This window comes from Bombina bombina, chromosome 2 (genome assembly GCF_027579735.1).
Source record: "Bombina bombina isolate aBomBom1 chromosome 2, aBomBom1.pri, whole genome shotgun sequence".
In the NCBI taxonomy this organism is placed as follows: domain Eukaryota; kingdom Metazoa; phylum Chordata; class Amphibia; order Anura; family Bombinatoridae; genus Bombina; species Bombina bombina.
In genome coordinates this window covers 861,248,402-861,274,214 of record NC_069500.1, presented here as the reverse complement: position 1 = coordinate 861,274,214, position 25,813 = coordinate 861,248,402, and the positions used below count along the sequence as shown (strand labels likewise).

At 38.0% G+C, this 25,813-nt stretch overlaps 3 non-coding genes and 18 pseudogenes across 3 annotated transcripts; all 21 read right to left on the bottom strand.

The window, feature by feature from the left end:
* Nucleotides 1–8,890: 8,890 nt before the first annotated feature.
* On the bottom strand, nucleotides 8,891–9,009 carry LOC128650789 (5S ribosomal RNA). The gene has a single exon (XR_008401046.1). It is a non-coding gene; the product is annotated as a 5S ribosomal RNA (ribosomal RNA).
* Nucleotides 9,010–9,200: 191 nt separating this feature from the next.
* LOC128650723 (5S ribosomal RNA) lies at nucleotides 9,201–9,319 on the bottom strand. The gene has a single exon (XR_008400983.1). It is a non-coding gene; the product is annotated as a 5S ribosomal RNA (ribosomal RNA).
* A 350-nt stretch (nucleotides 9,320–9,669) lies between these two features.
* LOC128650795 (uncharacterized) lies at nucleotides 9,670–9,788 on the bottom strand (annotated as a pseudogene).
* A 354-nt stretch (nucleotides 9,789–10,142) lies between these two features.
* LOC128650855 (uncharacterized) lies at nucleotides 10,143–10,261 on the bottom strand (annotated as a pseudogene).
* A 363-nt stretch (nucleotides 10,262–10,624) lies between these two features.
* On the bottom strand, nucleotides 10,625–10,743 carry LOC128650781 (5S ribosomal RNA). The gene has a single exon (XR_008401039.1). It is a non-coding gene; the product is annotated as a 5S ribosomal RNA (ribosomal RNA).
* A 361-nt stretch (nucleotides 10,744–11,104) lies between these two features.
* On the bottom strand, nucleotides 11,105–11,223 carry LOC128650810 (uncharacterized; annotated as a pseudogene).
* Nucleotides 11,224–11,659: 436 nt separating this feature from the next.
* LOC128651004 (uncharacterized) lies at nucleotides 11,660–11,768 on the bottom strand (annotated as a pseudogene).
* A 361-nt stretch (nucleotides 11,769–12,129) lies between these two features.
* On the bottom strand, nucleotides 12,130–12,247 carry LOC128651147 (uncharacterized; annotated as a pseudogene).
* A 356-nt stretch (nucleotides 12,248–12,603) lies between these two features.
* On the bottom strand, nucleotides 12,604–12,722 carry LOC128650814 (uncharacterized; annotated as a pseudogene).
* A 356-nt stretch (nucleotides 12,723–13,078) lies between these two features.
* Nucleotides 13,079–13,197, bottom strand: LOC128650826 (uncharacterized; annotated as a pseudogene).
* A 358-nt stretch (nucleotides 13,198–13,555) lies between these two features.
* On the bottom strand, nucleotides 13,556–13,674 carry LOC128651067 (uncharacterized; annotated as a pseudogene).
* A 362-nt stretch (nucleotides 13,675–14,036) lies between these two features.
* LOC128650992 (uncharacterized) lies at nucleotides 14,037–14,155 on the bottom strand (annotated as a pseudogene).
* A 219-nt stretch (nucleotides 14,156–14,374) lies between these two features.
* LOC128650933 (uncharacterized) lies at nucleotides 14,375–14,493 on the bottom strand (annotated as a pseudogene).
* Nucleotides 14,494–14,852: 359 nt separating this feature from the next.
* LOC128650806 (uncharacterized) lies at nucleotides 14,853–14,971 on the bottom strand (annotated as a pseudogene).
* A 7,579-nt stretch (nucleotides 14,972–22,550) lies between these two features.
* LOC128650794 (uncharacterized) lies at nucleotides 22,551–22,669 on the bottom strand (annotated as a pseudogene).
* A 354-nt stretch (nucleotides 22,670–23,023) lies between these two features.
* Nucleotides 23,024–23,142, bottom strand: LOC128650860 (uncharacterized; annotated as a pseudogene).
* A 359-nt stretch (nucleotides 23,143–23,501) lies between these two features.
* Nucleotides 23,502–23,620, bottom strand: LOC128650804 (uncharacterized; annotated as a pseudogene).
* A 361-nt stretch (nucleotides 23,621–23,981) lies between these two features.
* On the bottom strand, nucleotides 23,982–24,100 carry LOC128650809 (uncharacterized; annotated as a pseudogene).
* Nucleotides 24,101–24,453: 353 nt separating this feature from the next.
* On the bottom strand, nucleotides 24,454–24,562 carry LOC128651002 (uncharacterized; annotated as a pseudogene).
* A 361-nt stretch (nucleotides 24,563–24,923) lies between these two features.
* On the bottom strand, nucleotides 24,924–25,041 carry LOC128651146 (uncharacterized; annotated as a pseudogene).
* A 356-nt stretch (nucleotides 25,042–25,397) lies between these two features.
* On the bottom strand, nucleotides 25,398–25,516 carry LOC128650813 (uncharacterized; annotated as a pseudogene).
* Between the last annotated feature and the right edge of the window lie 297 nt (nucleotides 25,517–25,813).

Below are 25,813 nucleotides of genomic sequence, written 5' to 3'. Positions count from 1 at the left end.
CCACCTCCAGGGCGGCGGATTGAAAACCAGATATGCTGGGCAGTTGCGAGCGTACCTGGTAGTTATTTGATAACTAGCAAAAGTAGTCAGATAGTGCCGAATTTGCATTCGGAACATCTGTAGTGACGTAAGCATTGCTCTGTGTCGGACTGATCGTATGTTACATCACAGATTTCTACTTTTGCCAGTCTGTAGGCTTTGATAAATAAGGCGAATCAAGCTCTCCACAATTACGCTGTGGAATTCCAGCGTATTTGCAGTTGACGGCTTGATAAATAGGCCCCTCTGTGTGTCTTTGTGATTAGTATGATTTGTCCAATTAAGGCTATTTTGTGCAGGCGTTAAAGGCTATACTGAACCCAAATTTTTCTCATTCATGATTCAGATAGAGCATGCCATTTTAAACAGATTTCTAATTTACTCCTATTTTCTTCATTCTCTTGGTATCTTTATTGGAAAAAGCAGGAATGTAAGCTGATTGGTGGCTAAATGCAGCCCACCAATCAGCAAGAGCTATCCAGGGTGCTGAACCAAAAATGGGCCTTACAGCCTTGCTTTTTCAAATAAATATACCAAGAGAACGAAAGAAAATTAATGATAGGAGTAAATTAGAAAGTTGCTTAAAATGACATGTTCTCTCTGAATCATGAAATACAAATTGTTATGTTCAGTATCCCTTTAAAGTTTTGTTAAAGGGACATGAAACCCACTTTTTTTCTTTCATGATTTAGAAAGAGCATGCAATTTTAAACAAGTTTCTTATTTACTTCTATTATCTAATTTGTTTTATTATCTTGTTATTCTTTGCTGAAAAGCATATTTAGAGAGGCTCAGTAGCTGCTGTTTGGTTCATGCACATAGAAGCCGCGTGTGATTGGCTCACCCATGTGTATTGCTTTTTCTTTAACTAAGGATATCTAAAAAATGAAGCAAAATAAATAATAGAAGTAAAATGTAATATTGTTTAAATTTGTATTCTCTATATGAATCATGAAAGAAATTTTTTTGAGTTTATTGTCCGTTTAATGTTCATGGTAATAGTAGGCTTGTCGCTTTATCACTACTTTATGCATGTTTGTGCATACTGTTAACTGTCCCTTTAAGACTTTTTTGTCTACTTTAATGTTCTGTTCCTTTTATTTTATACTATATATATATTTTTTAAATATAGTTTTTAATTGATACACTGTGTAAAATACAAACAATATATGCTGCAATGAATACATTATTTACACAGTGATTACTTTCACAAAGGGGGGGGGTAAAATACAAACAATATATGCTGCAATTTATGCATCTACATTCAGTATGAGAAAATTAGTTTCATCTGATAAGAGTACAATGAATAAATTATTTACACAGTGATTCATTTACATCGCGCTTCGAATTGTTCTATTATCATTTTACTCATAACTAGTTCCGTGATTTATTTTAAACTTGGGGGTCTCTTCGACTTCCAAGTAGAGAAGATTACATTACGACCATATAGGATAACAAAGTTAATACATTTTACAATAATAAGTCCATTTTCCATTTCCTTTTAGGAAAATGATGTCTAATAAATTAATCAGCATCTGGAGTTAGTATTTTAGAGATCCAATCTTTGATCATGATCCAAAATTTCTTAAAGGGACAGTCTACACCTATAGGAACATCATTTCAAACCATAGATCGTGTTCCGATTGTTCTAACTCACCCCCTCTACCCTAACGAGTCTGCTACACAAAGCGAGTTATTAGAAATAAGAAGTTTGATTTCGGACGTTAGAAATGGCCGACAAACTCCGCCCAATCCCTTTTCCTCCTACCTTGTTGTCCTGTTCTTAAGTTAGCTCATACTCGTGCATATAGCACAAAGTGACATAATGAGCCTCCTAACACGCCTGCAAATCTTTAGTGTTTTGTGTAACCGGAAGTCCATCTGCGCATCTGGAACCTAAAGCCTCCGCAAAAGAACAACAACATATTGCGCTTGAATAAAATTAGGATTTAAACAATTGCAAAATAATATTGATTTAATTATTTTGATTGTTGCTTTACTTCACTTTAACATATGTTTGAGTTACTTTGTTTTGGTTCCTATGCTGCTGCGCATGCGTGAAAAAACTAAAGCGCAAGACAGATTTTTAACCTGTGATCAACTTTTGATTGGATCATTGAAAATAAGAGAGTCTATGATGTTGTTTATAGGAGGAGCTAGACGGCCATTTCTAACAATAGAAATCTAACTTTTGAATTTGAATAACTAAGTTGGTGTAGAGGACTCGTTATGGTAGTGGGGGTGAGTTAACTAATCGGAACACGATCTATGGTTTGAAGTTATGTTGCTATAGGTGTAGACTGTCCCTTTAACTTTCAGACACACTACTAGGCAATGTGTAATATTGGCTTTCGGGACGCTAATGTACTGTTCCTTTTATTAGTTTCCTGGCCCCTTTAAGGCTGTGTGCATGTTGAGTGTGCTTCTCCTTTAAAGGGATACTGAACCCAAATGATTTTTTTTGCATGATTCAGATAGAGCATGACATTTTAAGCAACTTTCTCATTTACTCCTATTATCAGTTTTTCATCATTCTTTTGCTATCTTTATTTTAAAAGCAGGAATGTAAATCTTAGCAGCCAGCCCATTTTAGGTTCAGCACCATGGATAGTGCTTGCTTATTGGAGGCTGACATTTACCCACCAATAATCAAACAATAATCAAACATAACCCAGGTTCTCAACCAAAAATGGGTCGGCTCCTATGCATCACATTCCTGCTTTTTAAATAAAGATAGCAAGAGAATGAAGAAAAATTGATAATAGGAGTAAATTAGAAAGTTGCTTAAAGTTGCATGCTCTGTCTGAATCATTAAAGAAAGAAATGGGTTTAGTGTCCCTTTAAGGCTGCGTACACTAATGGTGATTGTGCATCTGTGGTATCTTCTAGATTCCCATTCTACCCTCCTCCAACTAGACTATAGCTACCCAGATTACTTCTGCTCCTTCACAGAGCCCACATCCCCCACATCATATATTCCCTAGCCAGACACCCTGCATGTATTTTCCCTCTAGGTAGACATATTTCCCCCAACCAGATTACTTTTCTTTACCCTCCCCATTCTATCTTATCCCTATATTTCTCATTTCTCATTCTATCTGATCCCCATATCCCATATATTACAGGAATGGTTTGTTGTGTTCTGGCTAGCCTTGTCAAAGATGGAAATAATGGCTGGGTACTGTCATTTTTAGCCCTGCCCACAGATCGCCTTTGTGGCTTAGTGGGTTAGAAAGCAGCCTTGTAAACATAGGGTAGAGAGTTTGAATTCTGCTATGGGTGCAGGGCTGATGTTATGCTTTGCTTTTTAGTAGCATTTTACAACTAGCCATCGTGCCGGAGTGGTTTGTTCCGTTTTCTTGCAAGCAAACGGTTGTGGGTCTGTTTCCTGCTATGGGTGCTGGATCTTTGTTGATTTTATTCCATTTTATTTTCTTAAAACAACTCACTGCTTATATACTATTTCTATTTATTATTGTCTAAAAATGATGTCTACTGGTCCTGTCGGCGCTCCACATATCGGGCTTTTGCAGCTCAGTGGTTATCTCTACTGCTTTTGGAACGGAAGGTTGAGGCTTTCAATCCAGCTATGGTTCCATGGTCATCGGGGCCTTTTAGTAACATCCTTTTTAACTAGTTATTCAAAATTCAAAAATGTATTCTATTTTATTTTGTTCATTGATACAACTCAATAAAGCTGGCTGCAGTCACTAAGTTCTTATGTTGCATGTTCTTCTGGTAATATTTCACAACTAGTTGTCCAATTTGGTTTTTTTTTTTAATTATTATTCTGCATGGTGCTCTGCCTGTCTACAGTTGGTAGTTTAGTAGTGGAATTGTATTTTAGCAAATGTCTTTTTTTCTTTTAGTCAACTGGACTCTTTGCTACTTACTGTATTTACAGTTTCTTGCATTGCTGGAGTAAAAGCAGCAAAATAATCGGTACTGGCCCAACAAACCCTCAATCTGTGGGGTTGTTGCGGCTCAGTGGCTAGGTCAACTGCGTCACAATCCAACGGTTGTGAGTTTGTACCCGGCTACAGCTTCCATTTCTTACGTTGCATGTCCTTTTGGTTACATTTGATAATGAGATGTCCATTATCAAATTTGTTTTATTCTCTTGTTATCCTTTTGCTGAAGGAACCGCATTGCACTACTGGCAGCAATATGAACACATCTAGTCAGCCAATTACAAAACACAATTGTGTGCAGGCATCAATTAGCAGCAGCTCCCACTAGTGTAGAATATGTGCGTATTCCTTTTCAACAATGGGTACCAAGAGAACAAAGCACATTTGAAAATAGAAGTGAAGTTAAAAGTCTCTTAAAATGACAAGCTCTATCAGAATCATGTACGTTTCATTTTGCCTTTCCTATCCCTTTAAGGATTATAGAGCACCCTAGCTTCGCCACCCCAAGACATTCTTCTAGCTTTAATAAAAACTAATAAACAAATTCCATTTGAAGAACCCAGTGCCAGAGTGTTTTTTGTTTTGTTTTTTACCCTTATTGCATCAACGCCCAAATGTCCTTTTTTTATTTGTCCTTTTTTAACGTACAAGCAATGGGTAGTCTTAAATAAAACAGGCCATGGTCTAGCACCAATAGCTGGAATCAAACCCACAACCACTGGCTTGGAAGAAGAAACCACTCAACCACAATGGCACACCCTGTCAGGAGTTTGCAGGGCTTTTACCCATTACTTTGACCAATTTAGAACATTAAAGCAAGTAAAAGTATATAAGTACTTGAGCCACAATGGTTTGCAATGCCAAAGGAAGACAGGATCTGCATCCATTGTTTTTCTAGTTTTAGACCAATATTTGAAGCGATAGTATATAAGCAGTGAGTTGCTTTCAGGAAATAAAATGATTATTTATCTAGGTGTGATATGTCCCTAGAATGCAATACACTACAATAGCCCTGTTCCCCCAGCAGGATTAAAACTCTCATCCATGTGTTTACAAGGTTGCTTTTTAACCCAAAAATAAAGATAGCCCCAATAACGAGGTGACCCTTTGGGGCACACAGTATGCGTCTCTTTTTAGTGTAAAATTCGTAGACTGGCTGGTACTCTATTTTCTGCGATCACACGTTAAATACCAATGTCTCTGCTGTACTATAGACCCACAATGGGACTTACCCTCTCTTCACGGCCCTTGGTATTTTTACTCCGTCTCCATGCACCTTGAGTGGAGAGACGTTTGGGAGACCTCACTCCTGGGCTCTCTGCGGTACGCCGTATCCCTGCTTGGAGTCTGCTCCCACAAGCATGCAGCCGCCAACACGCTGCACTGGCGTCCGTCCGAACACTCTGGGGCTCCGAGAAATTACGTCACACAGACGCGGCCGGCTTACGGATGAGGGAAGATAGCGATGCCCAACAGGACAATCCTCTAGGCAATGGGGCAGCAGGTTAGTCGTGTGATCCAAATACACCACCTTAATTACTTTAGCCTCCAGGATTTCACCAGCTGCAATAGCTCCATTCAGGAATAGGCTTGGGTATCAAAGAAAAAACAAGTAGTCCGGAGCTGCAGTTAAAAACGTCTAATCTTTTATTAATCCATAAAAGCATACAAGTATATGTTAGACAAAAACATGCCCTTAGTGTCCAAAGCTTTGGACACTAAGGGCATATTTTTGTCTAACATATACTTGTATGCTTTTATGGATTAATAAAAGATTAGAAGTTTTTAACTGCAGCTCCGGACTACTTGTTTTTTCTTTGCTTTTTAACCCACTAAGCCACCATAGATTTGTGAGCTGGTATAAAAACGACAATACCTATTATTTCCAATGTTGGATCACAGTTAGTTGCTAGGTAGCTGCTGGGGTAAGTTCTTGTGCTAGAAAACACTAAGTCAGTGGTTCAAATCCACACTGTGACCACTACTTACAGAGCGACTTCCTGTGATTCTCCTGAAAGTAATGTACTAGTAGTTCTCCTGAAAGTAGTGTAGTGTAGTGAAGTGGGTATGGTATTATTCTGAAATATGGTCTTGTGATATGCAAAACATGATGGGATTAGTATATGGATTTGTGCAAAGGTGGGAGAAGTCTGGGTGGTGTGTGATTAGGTAAGATAGGATGTGGATTTGGAAGTGAGACATGGGAATGTGGGGCAGTAGTCTGGCTAGGTGACATGAGAGTGAGTCTGTTAAGGGTGGGAGAATAGAATGTTCATCCAGAAGGAAGAGGTGTTTGAGTAGACCGGATAGAAGCAGGAGGAACTGAGTTACGAAGCAGGATAGAGATGTGATGATGTGGAGCCTGGAATGAGAGGACTCATTAGGAAAAAAGAGGGGTTAGTGGAGTTAAAATTTGTGGCTGTGAGAGTAGTCATGCTGGGCTAAGGCAGGAAATGAATTGGGTGGTGTAGTCTGATTGGGTATGCAGTTTTTCATCTCTAGCCAGACTACTCCTCCATTCCTACCCCTATTTTTTCCCTCCAAGCTGACCCCTTCTTCTAGATTCACATTCTACCCTCCTCCAATCAGACTATAGCTACCAAGATTTCTTACTGCTTGTAATTTTTAGTAATATTAGGTTTTTTTATTTATGTAATTTTGTAATTTTTTTAAGGTAATTAATATATTTGTCATTTTATTTCAGTGTATTTTAATTGGGGTTAAGTTAGGGGGTGTTAGGTTAGGGGGCTTAGTTATTATCTTAATACTTGGTATTGTGGGGGGTTGGTGGTTTAGGGGTTAATAGTTTAATTAGATACTTTGAGTTGTGGGGGGTTTGCAGATTGGGGTTAATAGTTTAATTAGATACTTTGCGTTGTGGGGTGTTGGCGGTTTAGGGGTTAATAACTTTTATTAGTGATTGCGATGTGGGAGATGGTGGTTTAGGGGTTAATAACTTTTATCAATGATTGTGATGGGGGATTGCTGTTTAGGGGTTAATAACTTTTTTTAGTGATTGTGATGTGGGAATGGTGTTTTGACGTGTCTGTTTAATTATTTTTTTTGGTTTTGATTTTTACGTGAGAATTCAACATTTGTTTAATTTTTAGTTATGCGTGCAAGATGATATACTAGCGTAAGTTATTCCCTCCAGTTGTGGAAATGATTTTCTGCAGTGTAGCGGCCCCACCCTCTGATCACATTCTAAGGGTAAATCCTAAGGTCCTCCCACTATATCTTCCATATCGCTATGCTTAATGTTAAATATTACATTTCCCAGCATCCCTGTCTCTCACTGCAGATATATATAAAACAATGGCCACTTTCAAGCATCTTTACATGGACTTCAACCCCATTAGACTGCCACATTCAACCTATCTGTCCCTATACTGCTAACTACTTAAGGTGCTACACTGTCCCTGTTACCTACTCACCCAATCTGCACACATTCAGGGAGGGGTTTCTAGAAATATCATCACATTTTAACCGAACAGCCACTTTATCTACAGTGGGGGGTTATTTGCCCTACTCTAAACACTGCAGCTAATGGGAATCAAACATACTGCAGCAATCAGGCTGAGCCAGTCAAGAATGCAGGAGAGCTACCTGGCCAATTAACCTTAGTAACCTAACTGGTATTTATAGTCCTCAATCCAGGACATTTTTAACTTAGGGAGACTCCAAACAGTTTTATTTCACCCGTACATCAGAGCAACATTAAACTTGCTAAACTGGCCATTTTCATCTGAAAAAAACAGACAGTAAAAACTGTTTTGTGATCCTGAATTTCAAATATTACAACTCCCAGCATGCCTTTCTCCAAGACCTGCCAACTAATTTGCATATTCAGTGAGATCACAGAAAGCTACATTATAGGAAGGGAATAGTAATATGTCACAGTTGTTATCCATGTGTCTCCAATTGCAGTGCAAAAATATTGTTGTTTCATGCCAACACATAGAAAAAAACTATTCTTTAAGACTAAACAAACTAAAAAAAAAGGAAAAAAGGCAAATGTTTTCTATTTCCACTTACTTCTAGTTAAGTGGCTTAACCCTTTAGTGACCAGACCATTTTTTCAATTTTCTTAACATTAAGGACCAGGGATGGTTTTACATTTCTGCGGTGTTTGTGTTGAGCTGTAATTTTCCCTCTTACTCATTTACTGTACCCACACATATTATATACCATTTTTCTCACCATTAAATGGACTTTCTAAAGATACCATTATTGTCATTATATCATATAATTTACTATAAAAAATTATAAAATCTGTTACTCATCTACAACCACCAAAAACACCTATGCTAAATAGTTTTTAAATTTGTCCTGAGTTTAGAAATCCCCAATGTTTACATATTCTTTGCTTTTTTTGTAAGTAATAGGGCAATAAGTACAAGTAGCACTTTGCTGTTGCCAAACCATTTTTTTTTTTTCAAAATTAGCAAAAGATACATTGTATTGTCTGTCAGGAATCCCTGAATAACCGCTCGCTCACATGTGTATATATCTTTTTTTTTTTTAGTAGACAACCTAAAGTATTGATCTAGGCCCATTTTGGTATATTTCATGCCACCATTTAACTGCCAAACTCAATCAAATTAAAAAAAAAATCACTTAGGCGAGTCATACTGCTCCAAAGAGCAGTAGAATGGTGCCACAGTGAAACACCTAAAGCATGGAAACACATAGACAACATGATCCTTAACTCCAGGGATCTAGCCGCACTGTTATGGAGAAATGCCCAATACAGACCCACTAACATCTCAGATTTCCCACTTCTGGATGAAATGTTTACAGAGTGGGACAAAGTAAAGCACACAAGCTCCCACATTTCTACCCCGCACTCCCCTTTGACACCAATATATGGCAGTCAAAAACTAGTTGCTAGTATCAGTAAATATGACGCATGCTTCACTGCTTTAAAAATGAAAAAAAAAAGCAAACCGCACCTGGTGTTCCCAGGCGGTCTCCCATCCAGGTACTGACCAGGCCTGGCCCTGCTTAACTTCCAAGATCAGACGGGATCAGGTGCATTCAAGGCAGTGTGGCGGTAGACACTTAGCACTTCATACATAGATACAGAGTTTCCTGCCCCTCTTTCTGCCTGTCTGTCTTTACAAAAAATAATTATCTTTAATACAATGGACATCTAATTTTTAGTAATTGCAAGCTACATTTGTTTCAATAAATATTGCTAGTATCAGTAAATATGACGCATGCTTCACTGCTTTAAAAATGAAAAAAAAAAGCCTACCGCACCTGGTGTTCCCAGGCGGTCTCCCATCCAGGTACAGACCAGGCCTGGCCCAGCTTAACTTCCGAGATCAGACGGGATCGGGTGCATTCAAGGCAGTGTGGCAGTAGACACTTAGTGCTTCTTCCCAAAGCTTTTTGTTCTTGCTCATGCTGTCATTCACAGTCTGTAAAAAATTGAAGAGTTAAAACGGGGTTAAAATTTAGATGGAAAAATAGAAATAAATTAATAAATAAATAGTGCCAGTACAGGCTTAGAATCACTTGCTGACCCATAACAAAAAGTATACATAAAGAGTTTCCTGCCCTCTTTCTGCCTGCCTGCCTGTCTGTCTGTCTTTACAAAAGATAATTATCTTTAATACAATGGACATCTAATTTTTAGTAATTGCAAGCTACATTTGTTTCAATAAGTATTAGTAAATATGAGGCATGCTTCACTGCTTTAAAAATGAAAAAAAAAAGCCTACCGCACCTGGTGTTCCCAGGCGGTCTCCCATCCAGGTACTGACCAGGCCTGACACTGCTTAACTTCCGAGATCAGACGTGATCGGGAGCATTCAAGGCAGTGTGGAGGTAGACACTTAGCACTTCTTCCCAACGCTTTTTGTTCTTGCTCATGCTGTCATTCACAGTCTGTAAAAAATTGAAGTTAAAACGGGGTTAAAATTTAGATGGCAAATATATAAATAAATTAATAAATAGTGCCAGTACAAGCCCAGAATCACTTGCTGACCCATGACAAAAAGTTTACATAGATAAAGAGTTTCCTGCCCCTCTTTCTGCCTGCCTGTCTGTCTGTCTTTACAAAAGATAATTATCTTTAATACAATGGACATCTAATGTTTAGTAATTGCAGGCTACAGTTGTTTCAATGAATATTGCTACTATCAGTAAATATGAGGCATGCTTCACTGCTTTAAAAATGAAACAAAAACCCTACGTCCCCTGGTGTTCCCAGGCGGCCTCCCATCCAGGTACTGACCAGGCCTGGCCCTGCTTAACTTCCGAGATCAGATGGGATCGGGTGCATTCAAGGCAGTGTGGCAGTAGACACTTAGCGCTTCTTCCCAACGCTTTTTGTTCTTGCTCATGCTGTCATTCACAGTCTGTAAAAAAATTGAAGATTTAAAACGGGGTTAAAATTTAGATGGCAAATATATAAAAAAATTAATAAATAGCGCCAGTACAGACCCAGAATCACTTGCTGACCCATGACAAAAAGTATACATAGATACAGAGTTTCCTGCCCCTCTTTCTGCCTGCCTGCCTGTCTGTCTGTCTTTACAAAAGATAATTATCTTTAATACAATGGACATCTAATATTTAGTAATTGCAAGCTACATTTGTTTCAATAAATATTGCTAGTATTAGTAAATATGAGGCATGCTTCACTGCTTTAAAAATGAAAAAAAAAAAGCCTACCGCACCTGGTGTTCCCAGGCGGTCTCCCATACAGGTACTGACCAGGCCTGGCACTGCTTAACTTCCGAGATCAGACGGGATCGGGAGCATTCAAGGCAGTGTGGCCGTAGACACTAAGCGCTTCTTCCCAACGCTTTTTGTTCTTGCTCATGCTGTCATTCACAGTCTGTAAAAAATTGAAGATTTAAAACGGGGTTAAAATTTAGATGGCAAATATATAAATAAATTAATAAATAGTGCCAGTACAGGCCCAGAATCACTTGCTGACTCATGACAAAAAGTTTACACAGATAAAGAGTTTCCTGCCCCTCTTTCTGTCTGCTTGCCTGCCTGTCTGTCTTTACAAAAGATAATTATCTTTAATACAATGGACATCTAATTTTTAGTAATTGCAAGCTACAGTTGTTTCAATAAATATTGCTAGTATCAGTAAATATGAGGCATGCTTCACTGCTTTAAAAATGAAAAAAAAAAGTCTACCTCAACTGGTGTTCCCAGGCGGTCTCCCATCCAGGTACTGACCAGGCCTGGCCCTGCTTAACTTCCGAGATCAGACGGAATCGGGTGCATTCAAGGCAGTTTGGCAGTAGACACTTAGTGCTTCTTCCCAAAGCTTTTTGTTCTTGCTCATGCTGTCATTCACAGTCTGTAAAAAATTGAAGAGTTAAAACAGGGTTAAAATTTAGATGGAAAAATATAAATAAATTAATAAATAAATAGTGCCAGTACAGGCTTAGAATCACTTGCTGACCCATAACAAAAAGTATACATAAAGAGTTTCCTGCCCTCTTTCTGCCTGCCTGTCTGTCTTTACAAAAGATAATTATCTTTAATGCAATGGACATCTAATTTTTAGTAATTGCAAGCTACATTTGTTTCAATAAATATTGCTCGTATCAGTAAATATGACGCATGCTTCACTACTTTAAAAATGAAAAAAAAAAAGCCTACCGCACATTTGTTTCAATAAATATTGCTAGTATCAGTAAATATGACGCATGCTTCACTGCTTTAAAAATGAAAAAAAAAGCCTACCGCACCTGGTGTTCCCAGGTGGTCTCCCATCCAGGTACTGACCAGGCCTGGCCCTGCTTAACTTCAGAGATCAGGTGCATTCAAGGCAGTGTGGAGGTAGACACTTAAAGCTTCTTCCCCTCGCTTTTTGTTCTTGCTCATGCTGTCATTCACAGTCTGTAAAAAATTGAAGAGTTAAAACGGGGTTACAATTTAGATGGCAAATATATAAATAAATTAATAAATAGTGCCAGTACAGGCCCAGAATCACTTTCTGACCCATGACAAAAAGTATACATAGATACAGAGTTTCCTGCCCCTCTTTCTGCCTGCCTGCCTGCCTGTCTGTATTTACAAAAGATAATTATCTTTAATACAATGGACATCTAATTTTTAGTAATTGCAAGCTACATTTGTTTCAATAAATATTGCTAGTATCAGTAAATATTACGCATGCTTCACTGCTTTAAAAATAAAAAAAAATAGCCTACCGCACCTGGTGTTCCCAGGTGGTCTCCCATCCAGGTACTGACCAGGCCTGGCCCAGCATAACTTCTGAGATCAGACGGGTAGGGTTCATTCAAGGCAGAGTGGCGGTAGACACTTAGCGCTTTTTCCCAACGCTTTTTGTTCTTGCTCATGCTGTCATTCACAGTCTGTAAAAAATTGAAGAGTTAAAATGGGGTTAAAATTTAGATGGCAAATATATAAATAAATTAATAAATAGTGCCAGTACAGGCCCAGAATCACTTGCTGACCCATGACAAAAAGTATACAAAGATACAGAGTTTAATGCCCCTCTTTCTGCCTGCCTGCCTGTCTGTATTTACAAAAGATAATTATCTTTAATACAATGGACATCTAATTTTTAGTAATTGCGAGCTACATTGGTTTCAATAAATATTGCTAGTATCAATAAATATGACGCATGCTTCACTACTTTAAAAATGAAAATAAAAGCCTACCACACCTGGTGTTCCCAGGCGGTCTCCCATCCAGGTAGTGAACAAGCCTGACCCTGCTTAACTTCCGAGATCAGACGGGATCGGGTGCATTCAAGGCAGTGTTGCAGTAGACACTTAGCGCTTCTTCCCAATGCTTTTTGTTCTTGCTCATGCTGTCATTCACAGTCTGTAAAAAATTGAAAGGTTAAAACGGGGTTAAAATTTAGATGGCAAATATATAAATAAATTAATAAATAGTGCCAGTACAGAATCACTTGCTGACCCATGACAAAAAGTTTACACAGATAAAGAGTTTCCTGCCCCTCTTTCTGTCTGCTTGCCTGCCTGTCTGTCTTTACAAAAGATAATTATCTTTAATGCAATGGACATCTAATTTTTAGTAATTGCAAGCTACATTTGTTTCAATAAATATTGCTCGTATCAGTAAATATGACGCATGCTTCACTACTTTAAAAATGAAAAAAAAAAAGCCTACCGCACATGGTGTTCCCAGGCGGACTCCCATCCAGGTACTGACCAAGCCTGGCCCTGCTTAACTTCCAAGATCAAACAGGATCGGGTGCATTCAAGGCAGTGTGGCGGTAGACACTTAGCACTTCTTCCCAAAGCTTTTTGTTCTTGCTCATGCTGTCATTCACAGTCTGTAAAAAATTGAAGAGTTAAAACAGGGTTAAAATTTAGATGGCAAATATATAAATAAATTAATAAATAGTGCCAGTACAGGCCCAGAATCACTTGCTGGCCCATTATAAAAAGTATACATAGATACAGAGTTTCCTGCCCCTCTTTCTGCCTGCCTGTCTGTCTGTCTTTACAAAAGATAATTATCTTTAATACAATGGACATCTAATTTTTAGTAATTGCAAGCTACAGTTGTTTCAATGAATATTGCTACTATCAGTAACTATGACGCATGCTTCACTGCTTTAAAAATGAAAAAAAAAAAGCCTACCACACCTGGTGTTCTCAGGCGGCCTCCAATGCAGGTACTGACCAGGCCTGGCACTGCTTAACTTCCGAGATCAGACGGAATTGGGTGCATTCAAGGCAGTGTGGCAGTAGACACTTAGTGCTTTTTCCCAACGCTTTTTGTTCATGCTCATGCTGTCATTCACAGTCTGTAAAAAATTGAAGAGTTAAAACGGGGTTAAAATTTAGATGGCAAATATATAAATAAATTAATAAATAAATAGTGCCAGTACAGGCCCAAAATCACTTGCTGACCCATGACAAAAAGTATACATAGATAAAGAGTTTCCTGCACTCTCTTTCTGCCTGCCTGTCTGTCTGTCTTTACAAAAATAATTATCTTTAATACAATGGACATCTAATTTTTTGTAATTGCAAGCTACATTTGTTTCAATAAATATTGCTAGTATCAGCAAATATGACTCATGCTTCACTGCTTTAAAAATGAAAAAAACAAAGCCTACCGCACCTGGTGTTCCCAGGTGGTCTTCCTTCCAGGTATTGACCAGGCCTGGCCCTGCTTAACTTCCGAGATGAGACAGGATCAGGTGCATTCAAGGCAGTGTGGCGGTAGACACTTAGCGCTTCTTCCCATCGCTTTTTGTTCTGGCTCATGCTGTCATTCACAGTCTGTAAAAAATTGATAGATACAGAGTTTCCTGCCCCTCTTTCTGCCTGCCTGTCTGTCTTTACAAAAGATAATTATCTTTAATACAATGCACATCTATTTCAATAAATATTGCTAGTATCAGTAACTATGATGCATGCTTCACTGCTTTAAAAATGAAAAAAAAAAGCCTACTGCACCTGGTGTTCCCAGGCGGTCTTACATCCAGGTACTGACCAGGCCTGGCCCTGCTTAACTTCCGAGATCAGACAGGATCGGGTGCATTTAAGGCAGTGTGGCGGTAGACGCTTAGCACTTCTTCCCAACGCTTTTTGTTCTTGCTCATGCTGTCATTCACAGTCTGTAAAAAATTGAAGAGTTAAAATAGGGTTAAAATTTAGATGGCAAATATATAAATAAATTAATAAATAGTGCCAGTACAGGCCCAGAATCACTTGCTGACCCATTATAAAAAGTATACATAGATACAGAGTTTCCTGCCCCTCTTTCTGCCTGCCTGCCTGTCTGTCTGTCTTTACAAAATATAATTATCTTTAATAAAATGGACATCTAATTTTTAGTAATTGCAAGCTACATTTGTTTCAATAAATATTGCTAGTATTAGTAAATATGACGCATGCTTCACTGCTTTAAAAATAAAAAAAAAGCCTACCACACCTGGTGTTCCCAGGCGGTCTCCCATCCAGGTACAGACCAGGCTTGGCCCTGCTTAACTTCCAAGATCAGACGGGATCGGGTGCATTCAAGGCAGTGTGGAGGTAGACACTTAGCGCTTCTTCCCAACGCTTTTTGTTCTTCCTCATGCTGTCATTCACTACCGCAGAGGAAAACCGGCAGACCGAAGGAAAAGGACAGTAAAGTCGGGTAAGAGAAATATTACCCGTGAAGTGATTGGCCGTGCTGACTGGAGTAGCCGCTTGTAGGAGGGGGTAGTCTGCCTGCAGAGAGATCTGTAGGGAGCGCGCCCTCCTCGCGGTGAAGAGTGTCACAGCTGCATATTTGTTTGGCCTGACTGCCCGATAGCGGGAAGGAACCCCGGCTTTACCCTTACAAGGTTTTTCAAAGCGGACTGCCAAAGGTTTCTCTATACCTAATAAGGTACACCTGGTTTACAGGCATAGCGTGTACATATGGGATATTTTGGCTCCTATGAGCTGAAGATTCACAGGAGGTGGATGAGGCTAAGTGATTCATTTGAGGGATTGAATTAACACAACTTGGGGAGAAGTGTTATTTCCCCTATTCTGTTGAACTATCCTCCCGCCCCCCTTCTTCCACGTATTTATCACCCTGTTGATGGTTGTGGGGTAACAGGAGCCTGAAACGTTCTCTAAAAAAAAAAAAAATTAGGAGTACCTCTCACAGCAAAAGTGCCAAAGTACAACTGGTCTGTTTATAACTGATGGTACTTAAAATTGCCACAATTAGCTTATAAAGCTGGACTTTACCTCAAGATACAAGACGCAACAGTACATCGGTCCCTGAGTATTTTGAAAATTGGTGTTTCTTATTATCCAGGTTATTTCTATACTTCCTGCAGGCTTATAGAGAGCCAAGAGACTAGGCCTGGGCAATCTGGCCTTTTTTTCCCTCAAGCTGCATATTCCTCAAGATTGGTGCATTTATCTGCTGTTTAACAGACTCCCTCTTTAGGAGAGAAGAGAGAGAGGGATTTAGATGGTTAATTATTGGCTAAAATTGAGTTAAATATATTGACCCTGGTTTTTCTTTTTCTTTTTTTTTGTTTTTCTTATGTCGATATTGATGTGTATATGCAATTGCTCTTCTGTTAGCATAAGCTCATTAACTGCTTTTGAGAATTGATTCACTATAACACCATAGATATCTTGGTTAAATTATGAATGTTTAAGGGATATGGCCCTTATTGATTAATTGCTGATTTTTACAGGTGTCCGCTTCTCATAATTATAATTTGGGTGAGATATTAGGCCGTAACTACACTAACCCTTATGAATATACACTCACAGTCTTTAGTTTAATACACATTCACGCTTATAATAAAAAAAAAAAAAAAAAAAAAAAAACACATACACACACTCGAACCAGAAAATTAACTTGGTCCCTTTTGGATTTGTTCACTTTTTCTTTTTCACATTTTCTTTCATTTTTTTTTGCTTCTCACATTCACTATTGTATTTACAGAATATATGGAAAGATATATTATACACACGAAACAGAGTTCTCCCATAATGCCACCCAAGGGCAAGGATAGAAAGGTTAGGAGTGCGGATACCTCATTGGACCCCGTATCAGAGGGGGCTATATCCCATGTGGACATTGGTAGTTTAGTATCTCAATTAACCGATGTTTTTACCCCACAATTTGATATCATTAAGAAGGAGCTCAGCAGTATTTCAACAGATATTATCTCTCTATCAAACGAGGTTAAGCAATTCGCTTCAAGGATATTAGAGGCGGAAAATAGGATCTCTGACTTAGAGGACCGGGTCAATGTACAAGATAAAGTAATCCAAGATTATGATGGCAAGATTACTGGTTTACAATTCCGTCTGGAGGATCTTGAGGATCGCTCCAGACGGAATAATATAAGAATCATTGGTCTTCCTGAGTCCCCTGAGTATGAAGATCTTATAAAGGTTACTTCTTTATTATTACCCAAAGCTTTAGGTTTCTCTGAACAACAATTACCCTTAGAGGTAGAGAGAGCTCATAGGGTCGGATATAGTAGAACAAATATGGCTAGGGGTGATAGAAGCAGAATGTGCATTTTTAAGTTGCTTAGATTCCAGGACAAAGTAAATCTGTTAAAAGCATATAGAAAGATGGGCGAATTTGTATTTGAAAAAAACAAGCTATTAATGTTTCAAGATTTCTCAATAGAAACATCTACCAAAAGAAAACAGATGATTCCGCTATGTACTAAGATTATTGATAAAGGGTTTAAGGCCTGGGTTGTGTACCCCGCAAAGATTATGCTAGAAGAAAATGGGGTTAGACGAATCCTCAATAATCCCCAAGAGGCCTACGAATTTATTAGTACCCTATAATATACTAGGGAAAATAATTCAGGTTTAGATAGGGGAATTTATGCCAAGTAAGATGGATATGCAATGTGTTTGGGTACGCGCTGATCTTTGGTGCGTTTTTTTTTCTCTTTATTATTACTTTGTGCTTACTACGAGGATTATAGATATGTTTTTGATATCTGTGGGGCACACTGATAACGTTAAATGGAAGAAAGAATCTATATTGTTGTTGAGCACTTACAATTTTAAAATTGAAATTATGTTAAGTAAGATAGAAGCGCTATGTGTCTGGGTAAGCGCTGATTTTTCTGTGTGTTTTTTCTTTTTTTCTCTTTATGTACTCATTATGATGATTATAGATATGCTCTTGAGGATTGCAGTGCGCATGGACAGAGTTAAATGGAAAAAAGAATTCATATTGTTGTTGAGCACTTATTATTTTAAAATTGAATTTCTCACAATTATAGAACGAGCAGTTTTCCTTTTATTACGTAGGGTTTCCCTTTTTTTTTTTTTTTTTTTTTTTTTTTCTTCGCTCTCTCCCTCTCCCTCGCCGGCCCTCTCGCCTCTCTCTTCCCCCTCCCACCACTGGGGCTAAGTTAATTTAGACCATAGCTTAAAAATAGCTTTTAAGTGTACCTATATTTTTAATATGTTTAATGGCAGTTAGGATCAATATGCTTTCTTGGAATGTAGGGGGCATTACGTCGCCTAGAAAACGCAAATTGATTATTAAACATCTGCTGAAGTTTAGTCCCAATATTGTGTTGTTACAGGAAACACATTTGAATCTGGCAGAAGCTATGAAATTAAAGTGTAAATGGGTAGGGGAATGTATTGCAGCTCCAGGAGTTAAAAGAAAATCAGGGGTAGCCATTTTGTTTCATAAAAATTTAGATTATAATATTGTGAAGAAGGAGACTGACCCAGAGGGAAGATACCTGATACTACATATTCAGATTAATAGATGTAATTTTATCATCTGTAACATATACGGTCCCAATTCTTTTTCGCCCATTTTCTGGGAAAATATTAGAAGTAAATTATTTTTGTTTTCAGCAGCTAATTTAGTTTTAGGGGGGGATTTCAATATGACGTTATGCCCCATTTTAGACAGATTGTCCTCAAAAAACCTACGAGAAAATAACAAAGTAGCAAAATATTTTAAGTCTTTTTGTCATGAATTGAAATTAATTGATATATGGAGATTTAAAAATCCAGAAGTCCGTAGCTTTTCATGTGAGTCTAAAACCCACATGACATTCTCGAGGATTGATATGTTTCTAATTTCTAAACCGCTTGCCTTATGCAGATCAGAAGCAAATATCTATGATATTGCTATCTCTGATCATGCGGTAATCTCTTTCACTTTGGTGGCCATCTCCCCCCCTAAGGCCCAAAATACGTCTTTTTTTTTCCCCCGATTTTTGACGGATAGTCCTAAGTTCAGCAACTGGTTAAAACAGAAGTGGAAGGATTATGTTACCTTCAATATAGGACAATTTAGTAAACCAGAGGTATTCTGGGAAGCAGCGAAAGCTGTATTAAGGGGGGAAATTAAGCTTTATTTATCTACTTGGAAGAAGAAAAAGCTGGAGCAAGAATTACAGTTAACAGCACAAGTTAGAAATGCGCTTAGAAAGTTTTATCTCGATCAGACAAGAGATAACTGGGATAGATATTGCAAATTGAAAAGGGAAAGAGATATCTTCTTCAAACAAAGGTCACAGGAAGATGAATTGAAAGCAAATTATCAATTCAGAGGTCATTACGGGGCCTCAGCTAAATTTCTGGCTAAAGTAGCTAAGGTGAGAAAAAGTAAGAATATTATCTCGACTATTAAAAGGGGGAATATAAAATATACTAATACAGAGGATATTAGTCAGACATTTTTTAACGTATTCCAACAGCTTTATGCAGAAACACAGGTTAATGCGGACAACGCATTAAATTTCTGGGCGAGTGTCAATCTCCCCAATATTTCGGAGGAGAGTTTATCAGAGCTTAATAGACCTATTTCAGAGGAGGAAGTTCTTGAGGCTATACAATCAGCCAATCTTAATAAATCACCAGGACCAGATGCTATTCCGATAGAATTTTATAAAATTCTGAAGGAGGAAGTAAAATTATCATTAGTGAATCTGTTTAATTATTATTTTTCTGCTGGTAATTCTATGTCTAATTATTTTTCTGCTGCCCGTATATCTCTGATTCTAAAGAAAGGTAAGGACCCGGAAGATCCAGGGTCATATAGGCCTATATCAGTACTCAATGCTGATTATAAATTGCTGACTGCTATTATCTCGATTAGGCTGGCCAAGGTATTAGACGGGATTATCCATCCAGATCAAACTGGATTTATGAGGGATAGGAATTCGCTTAAGAATATACGTCAAGTGACTACATTTCTAGATTATGCATGGAATTTAGATCCCAAGAACGAACAATCTAAAAAGATTTCTGAAGCAGCTATCCTAACAGTAGATGCTGAGAAGGCCTTTGATGCAGTGAACTGGAACTATTTATTTACGGCATTGGAACGATTTGGATTCAAGAAACAGTTCCTTGAATTCGTCAGGAATTTATACAAAAATCTGATTTCATTTCTCTGCATCAATGGCCATTCCTCCCCTTATATCTCACTTAAAAGAGGGACAAGACAAGGGTGCCCCCTCTCCCCTTTACTCTTCAATTTAGCTTTGGAGCCTTTTGCTATCTTATTGCGGGATAGGCTACTAGGGGTTCAACTCGGTTCCTTTAGTTTAAATACTCTCTTATATGCGGACGATTTGTTAATATTCTTGGACAACGCGCAATATTCCATCCCCATATTGTTACAATTATTTAAAAAATTTTCCTCCTTCTCAGGTTATAAAATAAATTTTGATAAGAGTGAACTCCTCTGGGTAGATAAGAAAGGATCCAACTGGAAAGATCACCCCTTTAAAGTGGTTGAGTTCTTTCGATACCTAGGTATTACCTTTCATAGAAACCCAATAATTTGGTATAAGTTAAATTTCCCTCCGATATTACAAAAAATTAAAAATGATCTCGAAAACTGGGCCTCGCTTCCCATCTCATTGTCTGCTAGAATTAATCTGATTAAATCTATTATCTTTCCTAGAGTTCTATATCTGCTCCAGAATCTCCCGTTATTTATGACCAATAAGGATATTGGTAATGTACAGTCCTGGGTATCTAAATTTATATGGGGTAATAAGAAGCCAAGGATTAGTCTTAGTAAACTGATGCAGAAACGTCCTAGGGCAGGCCTGGCCTTGCCAGACTTCAGGCTTTACAATTTGGCTAGCTTGGTCAAACTGGCCCTCGATTGGATCACAGGGGTAGATAAGTTTGTGACAACAGAGCTAGAATCGTTCCTCATCTCCCCCTTTTCATTGAAAGCGGTTCTTCATTGCCCGGTACCAAAGTTACCCTTAAATCTTAGTAAACTAATTTCCCTTAAAAATGTTATTATAGCTTGGCAAAAAACTTGTCGAATATTAAAAGTCTCCCCATCCTTTTCTGAATATCTCCCTATAGTAGGTAACCCTGAATTTACCCCGGGCTTAAATCAGAGAGTGTTTAGACTATGGGCCGAAGCTGGACTGATTTATGTTTATCAGTTATTTGATGATAATCAGTTATTACCCTCAGAATTATTATTTCAAAGGTTTAATCTACACTGTTCGAATTTATTTGCTTATTTTCAACTAAGGCACTACATATTCACACAAAAATGGAATGTGGAATTTCTAAGAGATTGGATAGACATTAAAAATATTATCCGGCAATTCTCTCTGGGTCAGTCTTCGATATCACTGATCTATGATATCCTCCTGGCTAGACAGGGTGAATTAGGTGTAGATAATCTATATAACTTCTGGAAGAAATATTTGCCAGAACTAGGGGAGAACAGGATTGAGCGAAGCTTCACAGAGTTAGAAAAATTACAAGTTTCTATATCATGGAAAGAAGCGCATTTAAAACTAGTCAATAATTATTATCTCTCCCCAGATAAAATGGCCAGATTTTATCCTTCTCAGAATTATGCTTGCCCAAGATGTTCCTTGGATAGGGCGGATATTTTTCATATGTTTTGGTCTTGTCCAAAGATTCAACAATATTGGCAAAAGATAAGATTCTGGTATAGTAAAATCTATAGAGATATGGCACCATTCACGGCTGATGAGGTAGTTTTTCTAACTAATGCTGAGTTACGCCCTAAGAGGGCGATAAAGATATTTAACACAATTATTATAATTGCGAGACAGTTAATCACTAAAGGCTGGAAAGATCATACAGCTCCTAGAATCACAGGGTTCTTGAAAGAAATCCAGTTCCAAATTTTATTTGAATCCTTTCATACTAAATTCACAGCTGAACGTAAGGTCAGGGCTTTTCTTCTGGATTGGTCTCCATTAATTATTTCTTACCCATTACAGATTCAAAGACGTATTTTACAACCCTTCTTAAACTCTATAGCTTTTTTGGAATTGGTTATATTAGAAGTATTCCCGTCAACATGGATATCGGGTCCCCGGGAGATAACACTGTGAAATAGTAATTGTGAAATAATAAGTAAAGAAAGAGAAGAGGTGGGGTTAGTAGGGGAGGTGGGGGGTGGGTGGGCGGGCGAGGGAGAGAGGTGTATAGAATAGAGAATTTTTTCTTCTTTTCCCCTTTTTTTTTTTTTTTCTCTCTCTTCTCTCTTTTTCTTTTTTCCCCTCCTCATTAGTGGTTTAAATATTTATAAAATTTCCAGCGATATAATTGACTAGATGCTAAAAAGTCAGGTATTAGTATTCACTTGTTTCTTTGTATGTTTGCTTGATATTATTCATTATTGTCATTATTTGTATTTCTGTTCTTCTATATGTATGATGGCCTTGCATGGCATAATGAAATACAATTCGACATATATTTACTTTTTATGTTCTTTCTGTTGCTGGAATCAATAAAGATATTTGAAAAAAAAAAAGACACTTAGTGCTTCTTCCCAAAGCTTTTTGTTCTTGCTCATGCTGTCATTCACAGTCTGTAAAAAATTGAAGAGTTAAAACGGGGTTAAAATTTAGATGGAAAAATAGAAATAAATTAATAAATAAATAGTGCCAGTACAGGCTTAGAATCACTTGCTGACCCATAACAAAAAGTATACATAAAGAGTTTCCTGCCCTCTTTCTGCCTGCCTGCCTGTCTGTCTGTCTTTACAAAAGATAATTATCTTTAATACAATGGACATCTAATTTTTAGTAATTGCAAGCTACATTTGTTTCAATAAGTATTAGTAAATATGAGGCATGCTTCACTGCTTTAAAAATGAAAAAAAAAAAGCCTACCGCACCTGGTGTTCCCAGGCGGTCTCCCATCCAGGTACTGACCAGGCCTGACACTGCTTAACTTCCGAGATCAGACGTGATCGGGAGCATTCAAGGCAGTGTGGAGGTAGACACTTAGTACTTCTTCCCAACGCTTTTTGTTCTTGCTCATGCTGTCATTCACAGTCTGTAAAAAATTGAAGTTAAAACGGGGTTAAAATTTAGATGGCAAATATATAAATAAATTAATAAATAGTGCCAGTACAAGCCCAGAATCACTTGCTGACCCATGACAAAAAGTTTACATAGATAAAGAGTTTCCTGCCCCTCTTTCTGCCTGCCTGTCTGTCTGTCTTTACAAAAGATAATTATCTTTAATACAATGGACATCTAATGTTTAGTAATTGCAGGCTACAGTTGTTTCAATGAATATTGCTACTATCAGTAAATATGAGGCATGCTTCACTGCTTTAAAAATGAAACAAAAACCCTACGTCCCCTGGTGTTCCCAGGCGGCCTTCCACCCAGGTACTGACCAGGCCTGGCCCTGCTTAACTTCCGAGATCAGATGGGATCGGGTGCATTCAAGGCAGTGTGGAGGTAGACACTTAGCGCTTCTTCCCAACGCTTTTTGTTCTTGCTCATGCTGTCATTCACAGTCTGTAAAAAATTGAAGAGCTAAAACGGGGTTAAAATTTAGATGGCAAATATATAAAAAAATTAATAAATAGCGCCAGTACAGACCCAGAATCACTTGCTGACCCATGACAAAAAGTATACATAGATACAGAGTTTCCTGCCCCTCTTTCTGCCTGCCTGCCTGTCTGTCTGTCTTTACAAAAGATAATTATCTTTAATACAATGGACATCTAATATTTAGTAATTGCAAGCTACATTTGTTTCAATAAATATTGCTAGTATTAGTAAATATGAGGCATGCTTCACTGCTTTAAAAATAAGAAAAAAGCCTACCGCACCTGGTGTTCCCAGGCGGTCTCCCATACAGGTACTGACCAGGCCTGGCCCTGCTTAACTTCCGAGATCAGACGGGATCGGGAGCATTCAAGGCAGTGTGTAGGTAGACACTAAGCGCTTCTTCCCAACGCTTTTTGTTCTTGCTCATGCTGTCATTCACAGTCTGTAAAAAATTGAAGAGCTAAAACGGGGTTAAAATTTAGATGGCAAATATATAAATAAATTAATAAATAGTGCCAGTACAGGCCCAGAATCACTTGCTGACTCATGACAAAAAGTTTACACAGATAAAGAGTTTCCTGCCCCTCTTTCTGTCTGCTTGCCTGCCTGTCTGTCTTTACAAAAGATAATTATCTTTAATACAATGGACATCTAATTTTTAGTAATTGCAAGCTACAGTTGTTTCAATAAATATTGCTAGTATCATTAAATATGAGGCATGCTTCACTGCTTTAAAAATGAAAAAAAAAAGTCTACCTCAACTGGTGTTCCCAGGCGGTCTCCCATCCAGGTACTGACCAGGCCTGGCCCTGCTTAACTTCCGAGATCAGACGGAATCGGGTGCATTCAAGGCAGTTTGGCAGTAGACACTTAGTGCTTCTTCCCAAAGCTTTTTGTTCTTGCTCATGCTGTCATTCACAGTCTTTAAAAAATTGAAGAGTTAAAACAGGGTTAAAATTTAGATGGAAAAATATAAATAAATTAATAAATAAATAGTGCCAGTACAGGCTTAGAATCACTTGCTGACCCATAACAAAAAGTATACATAAAGAGTTTCCTGCCCTCTTTCTGCCTGCCTGTCTGTCTGTCTTTACAAAAGATAATTATCTTTAATACAATGGACATCTAATTTTTAGTAATTGCAAGCTACATTTGTTTCAATAAATATTGCTAGTATCAGTAAATATGACGCATGCTTCACTGCTTTAAAAATGAAAAAAAAGCCTACCGCACCTGGTGTTCCCAGGTGGTCTCCCATCCAGGTACTGACCAGGCCTGGCCCTGCTTAACTTCAGAGATCAGGTGCATTCAAGGCAGTGTGGAGGTAGACACTTAAAGCTTCTTCCCCTCGCTTTTTGTTCTTGCTCATGCTGTCATTCACAGTCTGTAAAAAATTGAAGAGTTAAAACGGGGTTACAATTTAGATGGCAAATATATAAATAAATTAATAAATAGTGCCAGTACAGGCCCAGAATCACTTTCTGACCCATGACAAAAAGTATACATAGATACAGAGTTTCCTGCCCCTCTTTCTGCCTGCCTGCCTGCCTGTCTGTATTTACAAAAGATAATTATCTTTAATACAATGGACATCTAATTTTTAGTAATTGCAAGCTACATTTGTTTCAATAAATATTGCTAGTATCAGTAAATATTACGCATGCTTCACTGCTTTAAAAATAAAAAAAAATAGCCTACCGCACCTGGTGTTCCCAGGTGGTCTCCCATCCAGGTACTGACCAGGCCTGGCCCAGCATAACTTCTGAGATCAGACGGGTAGGGTTCATTCAAGGCAGAGTGGCGGTAGACACTTAGCGCTTTTTCCCAACGCTTTTTGTTCTTGCTCATGCTGTCATTCACAGTCTGTAAAAAATTGAAGAGTTAAAATGGGGTTAAAATTTAGATGGCAAATATATAAATAAATTAATAAATAGTGCCAGTACAGGCCCAGAATCACTTGTTGACCCATGACAAAAAGTATACAAAGATACAGAGTTTAATGCCCCTCTTTCTGCCTGCCTGCCTGTCTGTATTTACAAAAGATAATTATCTTTAATACAATGGACATCTAATTTTTAGTAATTGCGAGCTACATTGGTTTCAATAAATATTGCTAGTATCAATAAATATGACGCATGCTTCACTACTTTAAAAATGAAAATAAAAGCCTACCACACCTGGTGTTCCCAGGCGGTCTCCCATCCAGGTAGTGAACAAGCCTGACCCTGCTTAACTTCCGAGATCAGACGGGATCGGGTGCATTCAAGGCAGTGTTGCAGTAGACACTTAGCGCTTCTTCCCAATGCTTTTTGTTCTTGCTCATGCTGTCATTCACAGTCTGTAAAAAATTGAAAGGTTAAAACGGGGTTAAAATTTAGATGGCAAATATATAAATAAATTAATAAATAGTGCCAGTACAGGCCCAGAATCACTTGCTGACCCATGACAAAAAGTTTACACAGATAAAGAGTTTCCTGCCCCTCTTTCTGTCTGCTTGCCTGCCTGTCTGTCTTTACAAAAGATAATTATCTTTAATGCAATGGACATCTAATTTTTAGTAATTGCAAGCTACATTTGTTTC